Genomic DNA, 21,397 nt, shown 5'->3' on the forward strand with positions numbered 1-21,397 from the left:
TTTGAAACCGTATACCAGGGTTTGGGGGTATTTAGAGCAAGCGGATTACCACCGGGGACAAAAGCTCTCCACCACCGCAGCGATGAGCCACACAGCACCGCTGCATGCTAATCTGGCCCCTATTGAAAAGAGGTCAGCAGTGCACTGAGCCAGGTTCGTGAACAAAAGACAGTTGTATAACACCGCACAATCTGGTCTCTGTTTACAAGGCTGGAGGCCTGGCTGAAATATGCGGGCGTCAATGAAGGTCACCTGTCAACTTAGAGTAGTGCCTGAAGATTACTCTGTGCGGCTATAAACGACCGTTAAATGGAATGATGAATTGTTGAAGGATTTTGAAAACGGAAAAAATGAAAGTCATGCCGGTCCAGCATCCTCAACGTTGAAAAATGGCCCGGTCCGAAGTGGTTAATAGAACACAGGTCTTTATCAGCATCATCATTTGGTCACATGCAAGACCAATGAGAGAAGCCCAACACTTAGGACAAAAAACATTGATGTTTACTCTATCGTTTGGTAAGTAGTTCAAGAATTTATTTTACACGATTGAATTTGTAGCTATTTTTTTTTAACTAAAAGGTCTTTTCATTGTATTTCCAGTCTGATCAGATCAGATCAATTTTTTGTGGTGGTGGTAGAAATGGGAGATTTTCAAAACCAATTAATCAAATTTGAAAAAGCTGTGTTCTGCCTTTGTTGACCTTTTGAATGCGTGAACAACTCATATGGCACAGCATGACAATAATAGGGAGTTCTCTATTTATTAGCGGCGGCGCAGCTCTCCAGTTGTGGACTTCGTGGGAAAATATTATTTGCGCTATCCGAAAACTAAATCACAATTTTTTTTAGTTTGCACAGTTCAGACGTGTCTAAAACAATTTCTTTTTTAACACTGAAATCATTGTTTGCAGTTTGTCAGACACTGTATTTAAAAAACATTTACAATACACTTAACTCAAAGTAACATTGATGAAATCTCAGGTAAGGGCTGGCGACCATTTAGACCCGGTTTGAAAAGGGCCCCCCAGTAAGCTCCCTTGTTGCAAAACCCCTTTCATACCGGCCTGGGATGCTGGACTGATTGTTGATCTCAAACTTCTCCATCCTGGGGTCTATTGTTTGCAAGTAGTGGTACATGTAATCTATCCCAGAAGGAACCTGCGTGTGGTTTTTAATCCTTCAGCTCTATACAATGTTTACACTAATCCGCTTAGACGCCTATCCATCTCTGGGAGCATGGTGAAGAAAGCCTTCCATCAGGGACTTTGAAATGCCCATGTGCAGACAGGCCTGATACTGGCCTGGAGTGGCCTGAATAACGGCAGACACTATACAGGGCAGGCTACAGGGGGAGGGGCCTTTTCAAACCAGGTCTAAATGGTCACCGGCCCTAAATGTGACTTATGGGACAAACATTTATTACCAGACATACAACAGTGGGTGTGGCCAATCGCCTGCGGGGAAACTAATCGGTTCTTCAGTACTGCATAGAGCACCTCATGTCAAAACAAATGCCCTTACATGTGTAGGTCTGGCCATTTATGCTATTCCAGTTTTCATTGTTAAGGTTTAATATGAGTTGTCAATGAAGATTGACAATTTATTAAAGACACAGAGATGAGGTGGTGAGGTTCTTAATTTGCTTAATTCTACTGTATCTGTGCTTATTATGACAAGGGCAGGTCGATTCAAAAATAATAATTCATGTCCACAAATTCTTGTAATGTTAGAAAAAAATTTGCTTGTATACAAAATAAACGTTGTACCTGCAAGAAAAAGTAAGCTCACACGAAATACTTATCATGCTCTCAGCCTGTCTGAATGAGTAATGGGTATTGTCTAAAAATATGTGTATTCCTATGAAGTTTCGAATGAAAACATATTTCCTGGCTTTGGCACTAGGGCTATGCCAAATATCGTAATATTCGATCAATTAATGAATATTCAATAAGTTTTTGTATTCAAATATTTAAATGAAAATATTGCAATAATAATATGTATCTTTGCCAAATTATGGCTGGAGATGAAAAGTGAGAAATTATAGTGATTATAAAGTACATTTGTGACTGTTTTGTATATGGTTTGTTTATCAACAATCTGCCGGCTGGTACAACTTAATATTTGAATATGCGATCCAATTGAAGGTCAAATATTCAAATAGTAAATTATTCAAATTTACTCAGCCCTTTGCAGCACACTTTTAAGCAGACTTAACATTAGACAACTTACCCAGCCCAATATCGCAAGGTTTATATTGCGAAGCTTCTAGCAATACACAGTGTGCAACGATTGCTTAGAGGGGTAGTTTCAATTAGTCAACCATGACACCTCTAGTCCATCTTTCAGTCATTCTTCATGCTCCACTAAATGATATGTGGTCGAGAATAATGTTGACAGACCGTCGACAGCCAAACTAGTGAATTTTGGCTCATTGTCACATCTTTTAAATCTTGTGATGGACGGCTGTTTTCACATTGCTGCCCTCTAAGCTTCATGCTTCAACCGCCCATTTTTCTAGAACATCTGATTGCGTGCGAGTTTTCCACAGGCACGTGTCGAAGTCATGCATGTGGGAAGGGTCTTCCACTTGATTGACACTATGCTGTACATGTAGCTAATCTTGACTATGTTGGTTCTGTTCCATACTAACTTGCACATACAGTGGGTGGCTGTGCTTTCGATGGCAACCAGTACAGGATGAAAAGTGTTGCGTGCACTCTACCGTGTTTTAACTTTTTTTCTTGATGAAGATTGTTTGTCTTCAAAGTTCACAATATGATTAACCATTTTGAGGTAAATTATTTTACATATTTAGGAAAGTCCCTGTTTACCGGCACTCTATGTTAACGTATGTCATCGGTTGTTACAAAAGCTTGCAAGATGCAGAGCAAAGTCAGTATAGTTCCCAGCCTCATACTAAACATGAGACATTTACATTTAGTTTGTAAGTCTCGTACCTTGGCTGTAGAGTCAACCAACTCAAGTTACACTTAAAGGAGCTCCTTGTAAACTCCAAATTCCTGTGAAGTGCAGGCATTTTTCTTCCATAATCAGCTCAAGCTTAATGTTTTCTTTTAGTTAATATTTTTTCGCAATTGCAGGTAAATGAACACTACTGAGACTGGCGAAGCGTGAACTTATTCAAGGAGGACAACTGTTGGAGGAAGCACAAAGAAAAGGAGACATCGATATGCTTCAGCAGATAGAGGGTGAAGACTTGGTTGCTTGGGAGCTTTAGTATCACCGAGAATGTTTATATAGGGATTACACTAAGTTTCTCAGTAAGGCAAGTAAGCCCCTGACAGAAATTCAAAGTGGGTATACGACAGCATACATGCATAATCAGTTTTGTGAGGTTATCATAAGGAAGAGACTTCTCCGGGGTAAAGGGATATTAATGCTGGCCAGACTGAATCAAATTTTCATACGTATCATAAAGGACTTTCTGGCATGGGTTGCAGGTGCTTCAGATGATGCAGAGGTGGATAGATATGTCAAAACATCAGAGTCAAAGGAACGAAGATTGCTGTTGATAGCACAAGATATAATGTTTGTGAAGAACAGCAAGAAACCCATGCCGAAACACTATGCACTTGCAACAGCTGTTAGCCACCTCACTGATTCAGCAAAATTGGTAGGAATCTTGGACTAGGGCACAGTATTGCACAAGCAACACTCGCAAAGTATAATACAGCACTAGCCACACCAACAGATCAACCTGGGTGACAGTACTTTGTCCCCACAAGTTCAGCCGAAGCTGTTCACAACCATAGTGTGGCACAACATAGACTTTAGAGAAGCCACCCTTGTCAGGGAAGGGGACAACACACAGCACCAATGGGATTGTAATCCAGAGATTGAGTCAACAGATGCCACACATTGTTCCTGCACCCACAATGAAAAAGACAAAGGTAAGGACATCACATCCCTTCTTGGGATATGGCCAGAAAAAAGGTCAATCTTGCATTGGACTGACTGAAGGTGTATGGAAAACACCCATGAAATTGCAGAGGGGCGAAGTCTTGATATGGCCTACAACCTGCTGAGGTCAAATGTCACTGGCATCCCAGGATGAACTGGTTTCAACACACACCTCACTATGATATCCAAAGACATCTGTAGTTGCGTACCTGCCATCCCTGAATGCCAGTCCAACAGAGATAGACACCATTTAAACCATTCTGAGCCGATCTTTGAGATATGCTGATGTCCTGGAGTTAGCTGTGCTAGTGTTGGTGTTTGACCAGGCAATTTATGCCAAAGCTCAGCAAATCTGTTGGTAAGATAAGATGCATCAAGACAGGCTTATTCCATACTGAAATGGCATAGCTTGCTTGTATAGGTAAAAAGTTCAAAGATGCAGGGCTGACAGACATCCTCATTGAAGCAGGTGTTATAGCTGAAGGTCCTGTGAATGGAGTGATGAATGGACATCACTACAATCGAAGTATGTGTGCCCATGAGCTGATGCATGATGCACTCTGTAAACTCCAGTGGGGAGCGTATGTGGATAGTCTAGGTGCAGAGGAGAAGGTAATGATACACAGCATTGTAGGGAGGCTTGAGTCAGGATTCAAGGGAAAAGAGATTGCAGATGTTATCAGTGGCGAAGAATTTCAGGGTCTAGTGTCAGCCTTCAGAAGTTTCACTCATAGGATGTGTACAGAAAGTGCAACATTTGCATTCTGGTCAACATATTTCAGTACTGGTCAACATATTTCAGTATGGTTGAGAATGTCTGCTCCTCACAAGCACCACCAGAACACGCAACTGGGATCTGCATCTGTCCATCATCCAGAGAATCCTGCTTTGGATATTTGCATATGATAGGCCTAGCTATGCACAGTACCTCTCAGCCTATCATCTAGTAATGTGTGATTTCCCCAAAACACCCCCAGTAAAAGCCAAACTGTCGACCCAGGCCTAGGCCAGAGGGGGGGGGATCCGGCAGGGGTTGGGTCAGCTGGGCGAGGCCCGGGCCCGTGATGGCCCACTGCTAGCGCTGGGTTATATACCGAATAAGCTGGTGCCACCTTTGGGTCAGGGTTGGGCCAGTCCAGGCATATAAGTAGATGGTAAGAAAGAGATGGAAGGGGGGATGGAATCACCTCTTTACCCTTTACAAAATGGAGCTATATGACCATAAAACGTAGGAATCACCACCTAAAATTGTACCCCCATTTATGTTGTCATTTCACAGCGTTCACCCTTGTTTAGGTCTCAAATTGTCTTTCTTTCACGATTTAGGATCAGTGTTTGAATTGAGTGGACATAGAGTTCTGCAAGGAATGTTAGGGGGGCAAACATTGAGAAATTCTGTTGCCTCGTCATAGATATCATCAGCACTCATAAGTAACTACGCTGAAATGATATGTACCAGCTTAGGCCAGCTCTGGGCCACCACTGACATACCACATCTGGCCCGGGTGAGCAATAACAGTCCTGGCAGCAGTCAGCCCAAAGCTGGCTAAAGATGGGCCAGCCGGGGCAAGCCATGCTTGGACCAACCTTTTCAGCCGGGTACAGCCATCCCTGGACCATCTTTGGGCTATGACGCCAGTGTTGGCCTGGACATCCTTCCGCATATGCAGCTTTTTCCAGAGGTGAATTTGCAGTTCAGTGGCAAGAAAGATATGAATTTGCACAGGTAGAGTGTGATATGTGCACTGAGCAAACCTGTAACAGAGATGCCAAAACCATAGGAGGGCTAATAAGCTTCACAACCAATCATGGTGCTGTCCTTCGATGGCTGCTAACACAGCACAGATGCTCAGCCATAACTAATGAATGCAAGGCCATGGAAGGAAAAGAGGATGAAGCAAGATTAAGAAAAGATTTGGACCACAGCAGGATTGAGCATGACAAGAAGGATGTTGAGGCAATTGTCAGTACAGTATGCAACATGGTCAATCCATTCACCGTCGAATATACAGACCTTTTACATCTGTCCTTTGGTGTTGTTGCTCTAGATAAAGTGAGGGGTGAATTGTTGGTAGCAGCAGAAGTTGGCATCAGCAGCTTTTCTTCCTTCTATAAAGAAAGGCTGCATCAGGAAAGCGACACCTTCTTTAAGCCAATTAAGCATCAGAAGCTCACAACATTTCAATTAATGAAAAAGAAGACCATCGCAAAAGTCAACGGAAAGATGGCAACTCAACGAGCTGACCGGAAACTAATTGCAAGGCTGGTTTTCATTGCAAAAAGTGGCATAAAACTGATGTCCAAAACCTTATGACATACTACCACTTCCACTTGCCACAGAACAAGGAACCCTGGTAAAGACTAACAAGGCATCACTGATGCACCATCTAGAAACTTCAGTTGAGAAGTTGTTGTAGATTCAGTACCTGTGAGGAGTACTTGGATCATTGATGGAATGGCAATGCTGCAACAGCTGCACTTGCCCTTTGCACCCACAACCTTCCATCTTCTTGCTGAGTTTCTCTTCCAGAAATTAGTGAAAGTAGCTGCCTGACAAGGAGCTGATGAAATCCATTTGTCACTGACACATACCCCAACATAAGCATTAAGAATGCAGAAAGAGGTCAGTGCGCTTCCACAGGAATTGAACTGGTCAAGGTACAAGAGGACAACGGAAAGCAAAAGAGACCAACCAAGTGGAAGAAGTTCTTAAGTGCAAGCCAGAATAAAGAATCATTTGTGGAGTACCTCTTTCATGCTTGGCAAAAGTGCACAGTGGATGTGTACAAGAACATTACAGTGTACTTAGCACATGGGAAAGAGTGCCATACACTTTCAGGTGACCATGAAATGGTCAGTGCTAAGGCAGTGCTTGTTCCAGAATTCCACTATAGTCATGAAGAAGCTGACACTCGATTGCTTTTGCTTGCAAAATATGCCGAGAAGATTCATCAGTCAACACCATGGACATCCACATCAGTTTCACCAGATCCACCAGCAGTAGTTATAAAGAGTATGGACACTGATGTGCTCATCATCAGCATGGGATGTTGTCTCAGAAGGTTTAAAGTACCTCTCCTCTTCCACACTGGTCGTGGTGACAAAGTTTGTACCCTTGACATCAAGTCCCTCTGTAATCAGCATGGTTTTGGTGTTGCATCAGCCCTGGTTGGTTTCCATCCGTTCACTGGTGGATTCTTTGGGAAAAGAAAGATCAAGCCCTTAAAAATAATGATCAGATACGAGTCAAGTTACATGTAGGTGCCTTTCGAGAGCTTCGAGAATCTTTTGTCCCATAAGACAATCTGGTTTCCCTGTTTGGAGAATTTTTAATCTGAAATGTATGATGGGAAAAAGAGTCAAATGTGAATGTTGCACGATATGACATGCTCAGACTTGGTACACATGCAGAAGAATCACTTCCACCAAACAAAGATTCCCTTGTGAAGCACATAATGTGTGCTAATTATCAGGCTGGTATATTTCGCCATTGTTTGGAGCAAGTGCCAGAAGAAGTTGACTGTGAAAGGGAACTTCAAATTGAAGTGCAGCCTCCCACCAGCTCCAGATGACATTTTCGGAACTCACCAACTGCAGCTACTAGAGAGGCAGATGTAGACATGAGCCGACCTCTGAAGTTCAAACACCACCAATTGTACGTCATACAGATTTTTTCTGGGCTCTGTGCAAGTTTAAATGTATACACATATGAAGTTAACAAGTATAATGAATCATTTGTAAAGCTGCACAGTGTACAGTGTACAAAGATTGAATATAAAATACATAGCAAAATCACATCAGCCCCTTGCTTTCTGGAGCTAAGACACCACCTCCTGTAGACTGCATTGACTGCAACAAGCATAAATTGTTAAACTTGCCAGGAAAGTCAACATTAAATCAACGTTAGTTAATGAAATACTGGTTAACATGTATGATAATCAACTACACCTTTTGAAATATCCAGTACCCGCTCTGGGTGGGGATATTGGAATTTTTGGTCAGGGACGCATACCCAACCCATCTATGACAAATGTATGGTGTCCCCATGGGTGTTGCATATAACTCTAAAATTAAGCATGATAATGGCCCACATCCCATGGCCTATAAACAGGTGGCATGTAGGCTTATCATCGAATGGATAAAAGTGACATACTTGCAAATTAATCCTTCAGAAATTATGACAGTCTACACAAGAAAAGAATATACCTCAAAGATTAATATTAACATTTTCAAAGGAAATCAATGGTGAAACTTGTGCCTGATGATGACCATGGTTTATAATCAAGGATTTAGGTCAAATTTTGTAGAATTCCAAAGCAGTGACTATACAAAATTGTAACTACATGTACAATGTATTTACCATAGCGCAAGTAAGTCGTTTAAGTTTTGAAAACCTGGTTTTATCTTGATTTGCAAACAGCGAATTTTGTCACTTAATGATAAAATTATTTACAAGCAGGTAACGTTCCGGTTGAAAGTGGGCAAGCCTTTACAGTTTAGTAAGTGCATACTTGGAGTGATACAAGAATTGCAAATACAGGGCACTCTGAACTAACAGCATTATTTATGTACACAGGCAAACTAAATGAGTGATACTGCACATTGACTGATAGCCTTCCTGTCTCCCCAGAAAAAAAGAAGTGACTGGAATGAAAGTGGGATCCCAGTGAGATCCTGGTGGGATATGTCTATCCCACCATGATACTGCCAGCCTTGCACGTGTGGCATCTATTCCTGCAGAATAAACCAGCCCAGTAAAAATGGCTGAATTTTACTTTGGCCAGAGTAAATTAACAAGTAGTTTATAAAAAACACATTTGTAGATTAACTTCATGCTGCTGGGTGGTTTGAAAAATGCAGTGCACACATACGGGCAAATTTCAAGATTTTCAGTTTTCAAAAATCTTCAAGAATTCATCATTTCACACAAGTACATGCACGCATGTACATATGTATGGAGGCACAGGCCGTACGTACATACATGTACACACATGACATGTGTATGGATATTCCGGCTTCATGCCGCACCGTGAAGGAAGTTGTATGCGCTACTGGGCGGTTCCGACGGACAAAATGGTGCCCGACTATTTGTGGGTTCTGAAACCTGCGTCACGAACACTGCCGCCATTTGTCGTATTTAATTAATTTTAAGAGGGCAATTTGAAAAACAACAATAAGCCACTTGCGAGTTAAATTTGAATAAAATCTGGTACACTGTGTTATCTGATTGCACAGAAACGTAACAATTTGAATTTCCCAGACTAAAGACACTGTTGCTATAACTTGTGATTCAGGGCAAGCTTTTGCATAGCAACCACCATCCCTGAAATGGATTGGTTCCTTTGTGCCGTTCTTATCCATTGAGAACAGTGTATTGTTGCAAGGCATCTCTTACGTAACTAAGCAAAAGCTTGCCCCAAACAACGAGGTATAGCAACAGTGGTTTTAGTATGAAGATAGACAAATGTCAACAGTAGCAATCAAAGCCAATTTCAACAAACTGACGAATGTTGCTAAATCATCTAAAGGAATGTTAATGAGTTTTGTTGAGAAATCATAACTAGCAAGTCTAAACAATGATATAAAACATCACACGGACAGAAGCCTAAAAATGTCCTGACCTACTAACATGTGTTAAAAGAGAAACATTTCTTTGATAACATCCTGAGAAATTTCCAAACCTAAACATGTTGAGTTCATTGTATCATGTGTTTAACAGACTGAGCTGAAATAACTACTTATAGTGCCATTCTGCACGAAGTCATTTTCACCATTAAAAGGTTGTGAGATATGACAATCACTTTCACTCTCAGTCTTCACAAAGACTATTGCTTCACTCTTGGTGCAAAATTGGTGCACATCCAATGTTGAGATAGGAATGAGGATTGACTGCCATGGAAAGGAGCTGGTTAAGATGGATTGTACAGGTCAGGTGCAGCAGACGGTGCTGCAGACCGACGTCCTACAAGCTGGTCTTGATGCCTTTGAGTCGATGATGGTTTTTGGGGAGACACCTCCTGAGCTGAAATGGGCCATACCGAGAAGTAACTGCCATGGGAAGCTGGTTGCGGTAGATTTTTTGTGATAAATGGGTCAGGTGCAGTGGATGCGCTGCATACCAATGTTCTACGTGCTGATCCTGCTTATGAGGGTAAGGGGATCTTCGAAACATCATTTGGAACAACAGCATTTCCTGCTCCCTTGATTTTTCATTTTCCTCTTGGATGAGGTTAATGAGATCTTTTGTTGGATCATTGTCAACATTCTTGAGAAGAAGCTTGGCCACATCATGGAGGACATCTTTGCGTGTTTCTTTGCAGGTACGCTTGAAAGGTACAAGTAATTGTCAAGATGTGCTTTTTCGCTGAGGAGATGTCAACTTTAAATTACATATTATAACCTTACCTGACCAATATATTTATAAACACTGTATACTCAGTGCTTGTCCGAGAGTTTGTAAAAAAAATTCACAAGCTTACTGGGGTGGGACTCGAACCCAAGACTTCCTGCTAACTTGACCACTGAGTTTGCTGGGGGCAACCAGCTGGTCAGAGTCATTTGCAGTAAGGGGTACTGCAAACTGTTGTAAAGATATACTTTGTATGGGGGAGATGTTAATTTTAATTTTGAGTTTTGCCCTTACCCAACATATATAAAAACACTTTTTTTATCCCAGCGACAGGAGTGTAGTTGCTAAAAGAACACAAGGCGGGTGTATCAAGAGTGATTGCTCACCAGGAGAAACTCCTAAAGTCGAAGTATCCACCGCCCGGCGGTGAACAGCACTGGACATTGTCCGAATCGCTGAGCACAGGGTAGCTCTGCCATGGGCTGTTTCCCTCTACAGAACATCCTTCAGATAGCACTTGGTGAAGGTGGAGGGAGATTTCCAGCAAGCTGCCTGGCAGATTTCAGCTAGAGGAACTCCTCTGAAGTACGACCAGGATGCAGAGGCGGCCCAAACGTCCTGGGCCCTGACATGAGATCAAGTTGTCTCATCATGTTGTGCCAGCCAGTCTCAGTTATCAAAGATAATGGCCGAGACCGTCCATCGGCAATAATGTCCTTAGACGCCAGGTGAAAGGGTTTCATTGTGGTGACAAAGAGCTGGGAATTAGTTCTCGGCAATGCTTGATCATGGCAAGATACTACTTAAGAGTCCAAACCAGACATCATCTCTTGTCAGAGTTGTCTCCTAAAAGTGAGGCTATGTTGGGAGGCTGGAGGGTAGGTGTTCAGTTTTCGACAGAAACCCGAGGATCGGGATAAGGCAAGCCCCATGTAGCTCCTAGCAGATGTGACCACTGGCAATCGATAGGGCATGCCGCTCGCTACCTCATCTCGATGTAAAAACCACAAGGAGGAACACCAGTTTGATGCTGCGATGAAGGTCAGACGCATCGGAGAGCAGTTTGAACGGGGGACCAGCAAGAACGTGTAGGATGCCTCAGAGGTCCGCAAAAATCTGGCTGACAACATTCAGATAAAGAGTCCACTCTGTCGGTTGGACAGCACCTGAGAGGGTGCGTCTGCTGTGCTGTTGCTGGTTTCTGCTGTGTGGACAGCTTAAAGGCTAATCCCGCAAGGGCACAGGAGCTGAGGAAGGCGAGTGCCGCCCTGGCAATTGATGTACGCCACTGTCATTGAGGTGTCGCTCTGGACTTGAGCGGAACAACATACTAAATGCTGTCAGAAGTGACGAAGAGCGTTGAACACGCTTGGAGTTCTAACACACTGATATGTTTGCCTCGAGCGGCAGTGTCCTAGACCCCGGAGGCACGGCGTGGAGGAAGAGAGGCTCCCCATCTGCATAGTGAAAGCGTCCGTCATCACGGTCACATCCCGAAGTGCAGGGACGAAAGTAAGGCCGGCCCACACACAAAAAGAGTTAGAGGACTACGGCCATATCATAACATGCATGGGAAAGTGAGGTCATTCCGCATGCACTGCAAAAATAGAAAAACTGCAGGTAAGGAGCGTCTGAAGACGGAAGATCAATCCACGATTTAAAAATCCAGATATCCTATTTTATGCAGAATCCAAGTATTATAATATTCCCATTTATTTGCTAAAGTAAAGAGCATGACCGGATAAAATGGTGATATTGACAAAAAAAAATTGTTGAGCACGCCTCTTCGTTTTGATTACAGGGGATGCAGTCGGAAAGGCAACCATGGCAAGCCATTAGGCGTCATCCCCAACTTGACTAAGCGTTCCAGGACGCGGGCATTTCGCGGAATCATGGAGAGCACACTAATCCCAGCCAAACAAAAGAGCCGTTAGCAACCCAGCGGCTCCGTGAACGGAACACAATATAGCTTTATGCAAATAACCAACCTCATGAATACGCCCGATCTTCTGCGTATCGGCTGGCAATCTTTGGCAGTGCAAATCCCTTGGAATGAGCACGTGGACGAGTTTCTGCTGATCAACTTCCAGTAAGAACAAAATCAGCCGCCAACTTAAAAAACCACAAGGTTTTTCTTTTTCTGAAGTCGGCTGGCCACCCTGGTGGGAACTCCAAAATGGATGCATACATTTAGGTACTGTGCAAGATTAGCATGTACTGCAGTTTGCCAAAATTTACCGATTTGGGGGTTTGTAACTGAATTACTTTATATATCATTCAAGGGACTGTTTCAGCTTTTGAGTGCACTGCCCCGAGAAAAATTGAGAAAAACGCTGTTCATTTTTATCACTCAGAGTGCAGCTCGATTAGTTTGATCCCTTAAGAAAAACATTCTTTCCCTTTGCTTTTCATGGTAATTGTGGTTGGCGAAATTACCTTCAACTTTGTGTTTCATCTTCAAAAATGCAACACGGAGAATTGTCAACTAACGATTCATCCCGCAGTGAGTTGACTGCTGCAGTACCACAGTGACTTCGTGACCACACGTGTACCGTACATGTAATGTACACATGCACAATTGACCATGTTCATGTACATGTACAGTTCGCTTTTCACACGAAGGCCAGCGTACATTGGTCAGAAACCATTTATGTGCACAACAGAGCCCATCGTTAACACTTTATAAATACAAAAAATGTGGCAATTATGTACATCCTTATGTTTTGGTCATGTGAGTTACTGTGATTTTCTCCGTTTGAGAAAAAATTGGTCCCGCAGCTCCTCCGGAGTAGGTCATAATTGATTTGGACCATACCATTATCTTGAGGGGTGAAACCGGGATGATATAATTTACGTGAGGTAACTTCCAAAGTTTCAAAAATAAAGTTTAGTTTCAGATCAGTCCCAAATTCCTCCTTCAGGTCATTAGGTATGGATCTTTATCTATTTCATTAGCTAATAATGACTTTAGGTGGACCCGATGGCGTTGTGTGGCATTTTGCACATGACCCATTAATAGACGGTTGCAATATATAAAATTTTCTGTAGAAAAAAAATTCTCGAAAATGACAGAATTTCTGGTGGTAGATTTCACAGATTGTCTGACAACTATTATGTACTTACTTTACAGTAAGATATATCAAGATAATTTGACAGTCCCGTTTTTTAGATCTTACAAATCCCATAGGCTTACACACCCCAGCGCAAGGCAAAAAGCTGTTCTGACAATCATAAAATAAGTCACAGCATAAAAAACGATGCTGCCATCAGAACCATTACTAGGTTGTTTCAAGTTAAAAGTTTTATGAGCAGGAGATATAACTGCAAACACCCAGTCACGTGGAGGAACAAAGAAAAGCACCAGTGGCTAAACCACTTTTGAAAGCGACAGCTAGCACTGTAGCCAGACCGCCGGATCAAGCCCAAAATCATAGAACATGGCACTTTCGAACCCAACCAAACCGAAACCACACATGCACTTGGTCGGTTTGGATGTTTGGTTTTGATATGGCATGGTATTGGTAGCAAACAGAATGTACTTAAAAACTTAATAAAAAAGGAACACAACGAAAAATGGAAAACAAGTTTCAGGACATAATATTTTCTGCATCCGCACTCGGCAGATGTGAGAGTACACATGCAATATTTTTCAATTATTTTGGTCAAAATCTTTCACTTGATTTCCTCAAGTTTCCTGAAAGTGACTTAGTTCCAGAAACTAAGTAAGATTCTGGATTTTTTTGTTGGGAGGGTTCATTCACCAGAAGCTGGAATGTAAAAACATAGCAACAATAATTAAGTGAAAATGTACTGGAATCCAGCCTCTGTTTGACAAGGAAAACTCCATAAAATGAACTATTATACATAGTAACTATTAACTTTTATTGCTGGAAAAATAAAAAGGAAAAGACAAGAGAAACTCTAGCCTTTAGTAAAACTGTCTAGGTTGGGTAGTCTTACTAAAAGCCAAGGAGTTTTTGAGTCTTTCCTCCCTGCTTTCAAGTCTTACCTCTCTATTTTCTCCATTTGTACACAGCAATATGTTTCCTGGTTTGGTGTGCAAGATACAGGCTATACTTTCCACTGTGGTTTCATTTAATGCCTGTGTGCTATTTTGATTGAAAATAGGATCACAAGCACCACTCTCATACTTGTACTGAACTAATTTAACATTTGGGAGAATAGAGTTTCCAACAGCATTGTGGTTCTTTATCTTGTTTCGAAAGCAGGCAACAGCCTTTGAGGCTGTATGTTTGTCTACTTCAGTGTCTTGGCAACCAGGAAGTTTACTTGATCGTGTCCTGCCATCTTCAAGTGTAGCATCATTATCACATGTGTTCCCACGGATAGACTTATACATCACATCAGTCTCACATAAGGCCCTTTTTTGCAACACCTGATTTGTCTGAAATGTTCAGAGCCTCAGTAACACTTTCAGCAGACATCTGAAATAAAAGAAGAATGAATGAATGTTAGCTAGCAAAAGATGTAGAGGTTCTCCACTTGTATGATTTAAACACAGCTCCTATAAATGTTTGTCCAATAACTCTGCCCCTATGGCCTGTAACTTTGACCCTTGTACTTCAAAACAATGGAAATCTTGGGCAAACCAAAACCTGTCAACCGACTTAATTTTACTGGAAATACTGTGCCAGTACATGTATGCAATGTTTGCAACTGCTTTTAAAGTTACGAATCTTTCAACTTCAAAGTTACAAGATCTGTTAGGTTATTAAGACTGATCAAATTTGACACCAATAAGGTACAAATTTCTGAAGATATGGTCCACTGGTGACTTGGGTTAGTTGTTCCTTCTTTAGGCTTCTCCTACTTCTAATTGAATAGTTTACCAAGGGCAGGCAATTCTACACATCAGGGTATGTCCATACAAAAGAACTTATTCCAAAGTTGAAGAGGGTTTGTGGTAACACCATATGGATAGATCTCTTTTTTTGGGGGGGGGAAAGGTATGGTTCTGATAAGAACCATTGAGTGTGAGCTCGACATTATAGGACAAGTGTGCTCTGGTCAATCTTCAGGAGTGGAGTTCCGGACTTGGTTGAGCACTGGTAAATAACTGCTACATGGGGAGAGTTGATTGTCAAATAAGGGCTGTGTGGATGCTTTGCTGTAAGGTTGGTGATGCTGGAGGAGGATGCTGCAGTGGGATTGGCTGGAGCACTGAAGCACTGGGGCCTGATAAGTACTGGTGGTAGACCGTGGGGGGGTAGGGTACATGTAGGTTTTGGGTAGAGGAGGCCGGGGACACCCGGGGAGGCGGCTCAGGTATAGAGAACCTTGTTGCCATGGAGGAGGGGGGTGAGTTTCGGGTATAGGAGACCCTCATGCCTAGGAGGGGGGATTGCCTTGGTTTGGAGTAGTGGATGCCAATTGTTGTTGAGTTGGAACCCTGCATTTTGTGGGACTGTGTCATGCTGGAATATCTTGATGGCTTAAGGGATTCTTATAAGTAAGTCAGTTCTTGATGGGAGCAATGAGTTAAGCAGAGTCCCTGTGAATCTTCAGTGAGTGAGTGTGAATCTTCGCACTCAACAGTTCTTATCAGAACCATACCTCTTCCAAAAAGATCTATCCACAGTGTTACCACAAGCCCTCTCTTCAGTTGATCTCCTCTATGCAAAGCATGAAGTTTATCTATTCGAAAGTTACGGTACATGTATTCATTAAAGAGCACCTCTAAGGAAAAAGTTTTCTCTGATTTTATCTGTTGAAATAAATATGGAAGCATCCAAATCGAACGCAGTGTCATTTGTCTTCAGAGCTCTGTGAAGAGTTAAAAAGGGCTTTTTTCTGTTTATGCCATGACGCAATCTACATTCAAAAATCACATCTTGGCATGTACATGTATATTCCAACTAGGCTGAAACACAGAAAGTTTAAAATGAGAAATGGCTTTGACAAGCAGGTACATGTACAGTGAACAATTTAAACTAGTGCAACTCATTTATTACTACAATTACTGTATAGATTTATAGCCACTGATATAGCTATATGAATTGAATGACACAGATATCATTCCACTTGCTGAACATGTTTTAACCCCTTGACGATGGGAATTTCTTTTCCAAAGCTGACTCCAAGAATTCCAGCCTCACTTGGCCACGAAGGCCACCTGCCAAACCGCAAATTCTTGGTTTGTGACTCTGCGTGCTCTGCATGCTTTGAATTACACGGTGAAAAGGCTGAGGTTTATCACTTGTAATTTGATGTGGCTTTTAAAGGTTAAAAATATCAAATATTAATTGCTTGTAATTTAACACAGGTCTAATTACATCATCATAGCATCAACCTTGTAGACACGCTGTGGAGTAGGGTAAATGTTCATGCATTGTATTTGAACCATGTTGAAAAACATGGCCTGGACCATAATTATCAAGAAAAAAAGGAAGAATTTTTGAAGGAAAAAGATGGAACTGTACAATTGCAAAAAGGTACTGGGGTTGAGCCTAATCACCTAATTCTCAAACAGAACTACATGCACTTCAACAGATATAGCGCTTGAAGAGTGCACCTTTAATGTCATGAGACATAATCATCTGATGACGTCAACATCACATGAGGTCGATTTTGCCTCTAACACTTCCCTTTCTAAATACCTGCCAAATTTCAGCCCAATTGGACAGGCACTTAGGGAGATATAGTACTTTAAAAGATGCACCGTTGGATCGCCTGAGGCCCTTCCTAACTATCTGGAGGCTTTCAACCCACACAGGTACAATGCAAAATATATTACAAAACATTATTGTTATCGCAGAAAGAGCACAGATTAAAGTTTTTAAAAATTTGTCCCTTTTGGAAATTTCACGCTTACATCCTTTACAATTGATTTTTTTACCCAATTTTGAAGAATAAAAGGACATTTTATTGTAACTTCCGGTCTGATGACGTCATTGGCACCTAACTTCACATGAGTTGAATTGATAATTATCATCATTTCCACTAATTTTCAGGCAATTCCAAAAAAACTTTGCCACAGGTATCTATTCGAAATTCATTTTTCAGAATTCTTAAACTGTTGCAAAAGGGCGTTCGTTAATTACATGATGTCATCGGTAGATGATTTGAAGAATACTATACCCCACCGACTAACATCGTCAAAACCAAGTGCATACCTATTACCACTTTTAAACAAAAAGCCCACTTCCGGATTCGACAGGAAGGGTCACGTGATTTGACCCACACGAGAGGAATTGAAGACCCAATTTTACCTTGGTACGTGCCACAAAGAGAAGTTGCAGGAAGCCACGGTTGATTTTATATGGATTTAGAAATAATTAATGTAATATTTAAATATTAATAATTTAATAATAAATCCCTTGACAGCATCATCATGACGTAATTTATTTGAGTATTATCTTTGCGTCGATGTTTTTCCTTGGTGTAAGTTTGGTGACATTCGGATATTGCTTAACCACTTCATGCCGGGGCATTTTTCAATGTTGATGATGCTGGGCCGGCATGACTATCATTTTTTCAGTTTTCAAAAATTCATCATTTCATTTAACGGTCATTTATAGCCGCACCAAGTAATCTTTAGGCACTACCCGAAGTTGACAGGTGACCTTCATTGATGCTCGAGTATTTCAATCAGGCCAGCAGCCTTGTAAACAGAGCCCAGATTGTGCGGTGTTGTATAACTGTCTTTTGTTCACGAGCCTGGCTTAGTGCACTGCTGACCTCTTTTCAATAGGGGCCAGATTAGCATGCAGCAGTGTTGTGTGGCTCATCACTGTGGTGGTGGAGCGCTTTTGTCCCCGGTAGTAATCCGTTTGCTCTTAATGCCCCAAACCCTGGTCTACAGTTTCAAAACAAGGCTGGATTATCACCACTTTTGAGAGTAGAAATGTCGGTAATGCCCAGCAGCCTGGTCTTTTGTTCAGAGTACGGTCTTTTGTTACAGGGCCCTGTTTCCTTTGTCCGAGTTCGGAGACCCCGGCCACCCATATAAACCATACATCTCCGATCCTGGAGTCCCCGGCAGGAAGTGGTTAATAAAAACCAAAATGCTGCCTTAAAAATGTGTACAAAGTCAATGGGCTGAAATAAATATTGAAAAATCAATAATAGATCATTTGATGATGTCATCATGCTTCAAGGACCATCTATGCATAAGGGTCCTTTATTAGTACAGTTTGATGAAGATCCAGAGTTGCAAAAGCAGTAAAGTCGTGTACAGAAAAAAAAAGTGCAGAAATTGAATGGGTTTTGCGCAGAGGATGAAGAAAAAAAAAGAAGAGAAGTTATGCCTTTTTTGCAAAACTGTGAAAAAGGCAAGAACAGAAGAAAAAGAATACCTTTTCTGCAAAATGTGGGAACCTCCCCTCCCCCAAAAAATCAGAACAAAAAGAATACCTTTTCTGCAAAGTTGGGAAAAAGCAACCAAAAAAAATCAGAACGAAAGTCAGTTTGCGCCCTCAGTGCAAACAAATTTGTGAAAGGTTACAGCACGGTCACTGAGGTAAATCTCTGATATCAAAATTTGGGGAGCGGCGACGGCTGTGTGGTCAGAAGCATATACAACATATTACATTACGGAACTGGAGCTGCGGAACGCGCTCGTTTTAGCTCAATTGCAACTGTTTCATTTTTGATCTAGCTTCGCCTGAGTCAGTTGATGGAGACATCCCATGCTCTACAAGCCACAAGATATAAGCACATTTCCAGCAGTTACTAGCTAGCTACACTTGTTCAGCGAAAAGTCTGTTTGCAAGCCACAGTTTATAATAATGGGCAAGCGAGGTAGGCCAAGAAAAACTGTCCACCCGGTTGCCAAGCAGGCTAGACTAGAAATGGGCCAAGTCAAAACATCGCCAGGGATATCGCAGCCTGAATTGGGAGAGAGGGCGAACACACGTACAACTGCTACCAGCGGGGAATCGGTGGGAATGAGTGAGAGTGCAGTGGGCCCACTCTCAGCTACAGTGCCATTGAGCCAGTCAGTCAATATCGGAGAACATACCGGGACAGGGATCATGAATGCTGGCGCAGTGGCCTTCCCTCGGCCCCAGTACCTTCGGGCCAGTCAGCTGACAATGGAGGAATGTCGGGACAGGCTTCATAAATGCAGGAGCTGTAGCTTCAACGTCAAGGAGATCACTACTATCAGTCAGCCACAGGGAAAGTGCCGGAGCAGTGACCATGAATGCACCACCCATCGCCACCTTGTCTGTGAAACAATCCCTTTCTGTCGACAGCGGAGGAATTGCTGAGGCAGCGAATGTGGAGGCAACACCCGTCACTATCGCCCAAGCAAGCTCCAATAAGGCAGTCGGACCACAGACAAGCAGAGGTCCCTCAACTGTCAGCGCATCGCTGCCGGGTGAGCAGACCCCAGTATCTTTCGGTTTTAACCCCAGTAGCTATTTAGTAGGGCAGAATTTGGGGTGGAAAGAGGTGTCAGTACCGGCAATAATATAGGGGCACACAGTGGCACTAATAGTAATAGAACACCACAACTCTTCCTACGGCCAACAGAGTTGTTGCCCGCCAGCAGGGCCCAAGGCAGTCAGGATAATGGGGGAACCCACTCCAGCTTGGTCAATGTTCCAGCCCCTTGTTATGGGTCAAGTTTGTACAACTTAAACATAGTATCAGCAATAGCTAGCACTGGCCAGGTTGACTTAGCATTGGTTCAGAGCGGTCAAACATTCTATTAAAGCCAGCCAAATCCAAGGGGAAGATCTGGTCCATAGAGGCCTGGACCGATGCCTTTTTGGTTTTCAGCAGCATCTATTTACAAGCAAAGCCAGACTATGCCTAGCACTACTAAAATATTGCAGTATTATTAGATCAGCTGCGAGTAAATATGCAGGTTTTGGTTGGCGTGAGTATGATACTGAATTCAGATCACGGATGCAGGGAGTTAACAAATCTTGGGAGGTGATAGATAGCGAGCTATACTTGCTGTGCGTGGTGGGGTGGAGGAACTCAAAAGCATGCTAAGCACAAGGGGGGCAAAGTCGTCAGTCTTCGGACAGTCTGCACAAGCCTATAATTCGAAAAGTGGCAAAAACGACATTGGGGGGCAAAGTCGTCAGTCTTCGGACAGTCTGCACAAGCCTATAATTCGAACAGTGGCAAAAACGATATTGGGGGAATCACGCAAATCAGCTGGTAGGGGCAGTGTTACGAGCTCAATTACAAAGGGGCATGCACGAGAGCCGTGTGTACATCAGTCATTGCTCTGCGCGGTGCAGCAGGGCACGGAAAAGTTGCCTGCACTCGAAATCTTTTTAGCTGCTACACCGATAAGAACACACAATTTAATGCCACTCCTCAGTTTATACCCCGATAGAAAGACAGCAGGATTCTTAGCGAGGGGTTTTACAGAAGGATTTTTGCTTGGCTATCATGGCCCCTGCCTCCCAGTAGAAATTCCCAACTTAAAATCGGTGATATCAAACCTCATCACTGCACAAAGTAAAATAGATAAAGAAATGTCATTAGGTAGAATCGCAAGGCCATTTTCCGACAGGCCATTGGCAAATCTGCGGGTAAACCCACTCGGCTTGGTGCCAAAGCACACCCCGGGAGAATTTTGAATACTACACCATCTGTCCTACCATAAGGACTCATCTGTCAACGACCACATTTTCGATGAGAACTTTAGAGTAGAATACAACAAGTTCGATGACGGGGCGTTACTAACAATAGCAGATATTAAGTCCGCTTTTAGACTAATGCCAATTGCCAAAGGGGACTTTGAACTGCTAGGCATGAAACTTGACGGCAAGTATTATGTGGATAAATGCTTGCCCATGGGAGTGAGTTATGCTCCAGCATATTTTAAATGTTCTCCTCCTGCATAGAATTTTTGGTCGGGAGAAACACAGGTTCAGAGGGTATTGTACATTACATGGATGATTTCCTGTGCATGGCCAGGGTTCAGGCAGTAAGAACGCAACTTCTTGCCGGTCGATCTTGATCGAGCTCAAAGCTATCTGTGAATTTCTGGGGGTCCCGCTAGCACCAGAGAAATCCGAGGGCCACGTTGGTAAGCTCACTTACTTAGGTCTGGAAATTGACAGAACTTGCATGCAAATTAGGGTACCAGCAGAGAAGCTAAAGAACATTAGGCGAGCAGTTAGCAGGGTATTGGGGTCCACC

The 21,397-nt window shown here is 42.5% G+C and overlaps 1 protein-coding gene across 1 annotated transcript in view; it reads right to left on the bottom strand.

Moving 5' to 3' along the window:
- Positions 1 to 14,417, bottom strand: part of LOC110986064 (serine/threonine-protein kinase Nek9-like) — a 140,467-nt gene extending 126,050 nt beyond the window's left edge. Inside the window, exon 1 of the mRNA XM_022247674.2 lies at positions 14,280 to 14,417. The gene's annotated coding sequence lies outside the window, so the exon portion shown is untranslated. The remainder of the gene's footprint in view (positions 1 to 14,279) is intronic.
- Positions 14,418 to 21,397: the final 6,980 nt, after the last annotated feature.

Source organism: Acanthaster planci, linkage group LG08 (assembly GCF_054643075.1).
Source record: "Acanthaster planci isolate LZ-2023a linkage group LG08, COTS_SCS, whole genome shotgun sequence".
Lineage (NCBI taxonomy): Eukaryota > Metazoa > Echinodermata > Asteroidea > Valvatida > Acanthasteridae > Acanthaster > Acanthaster planci.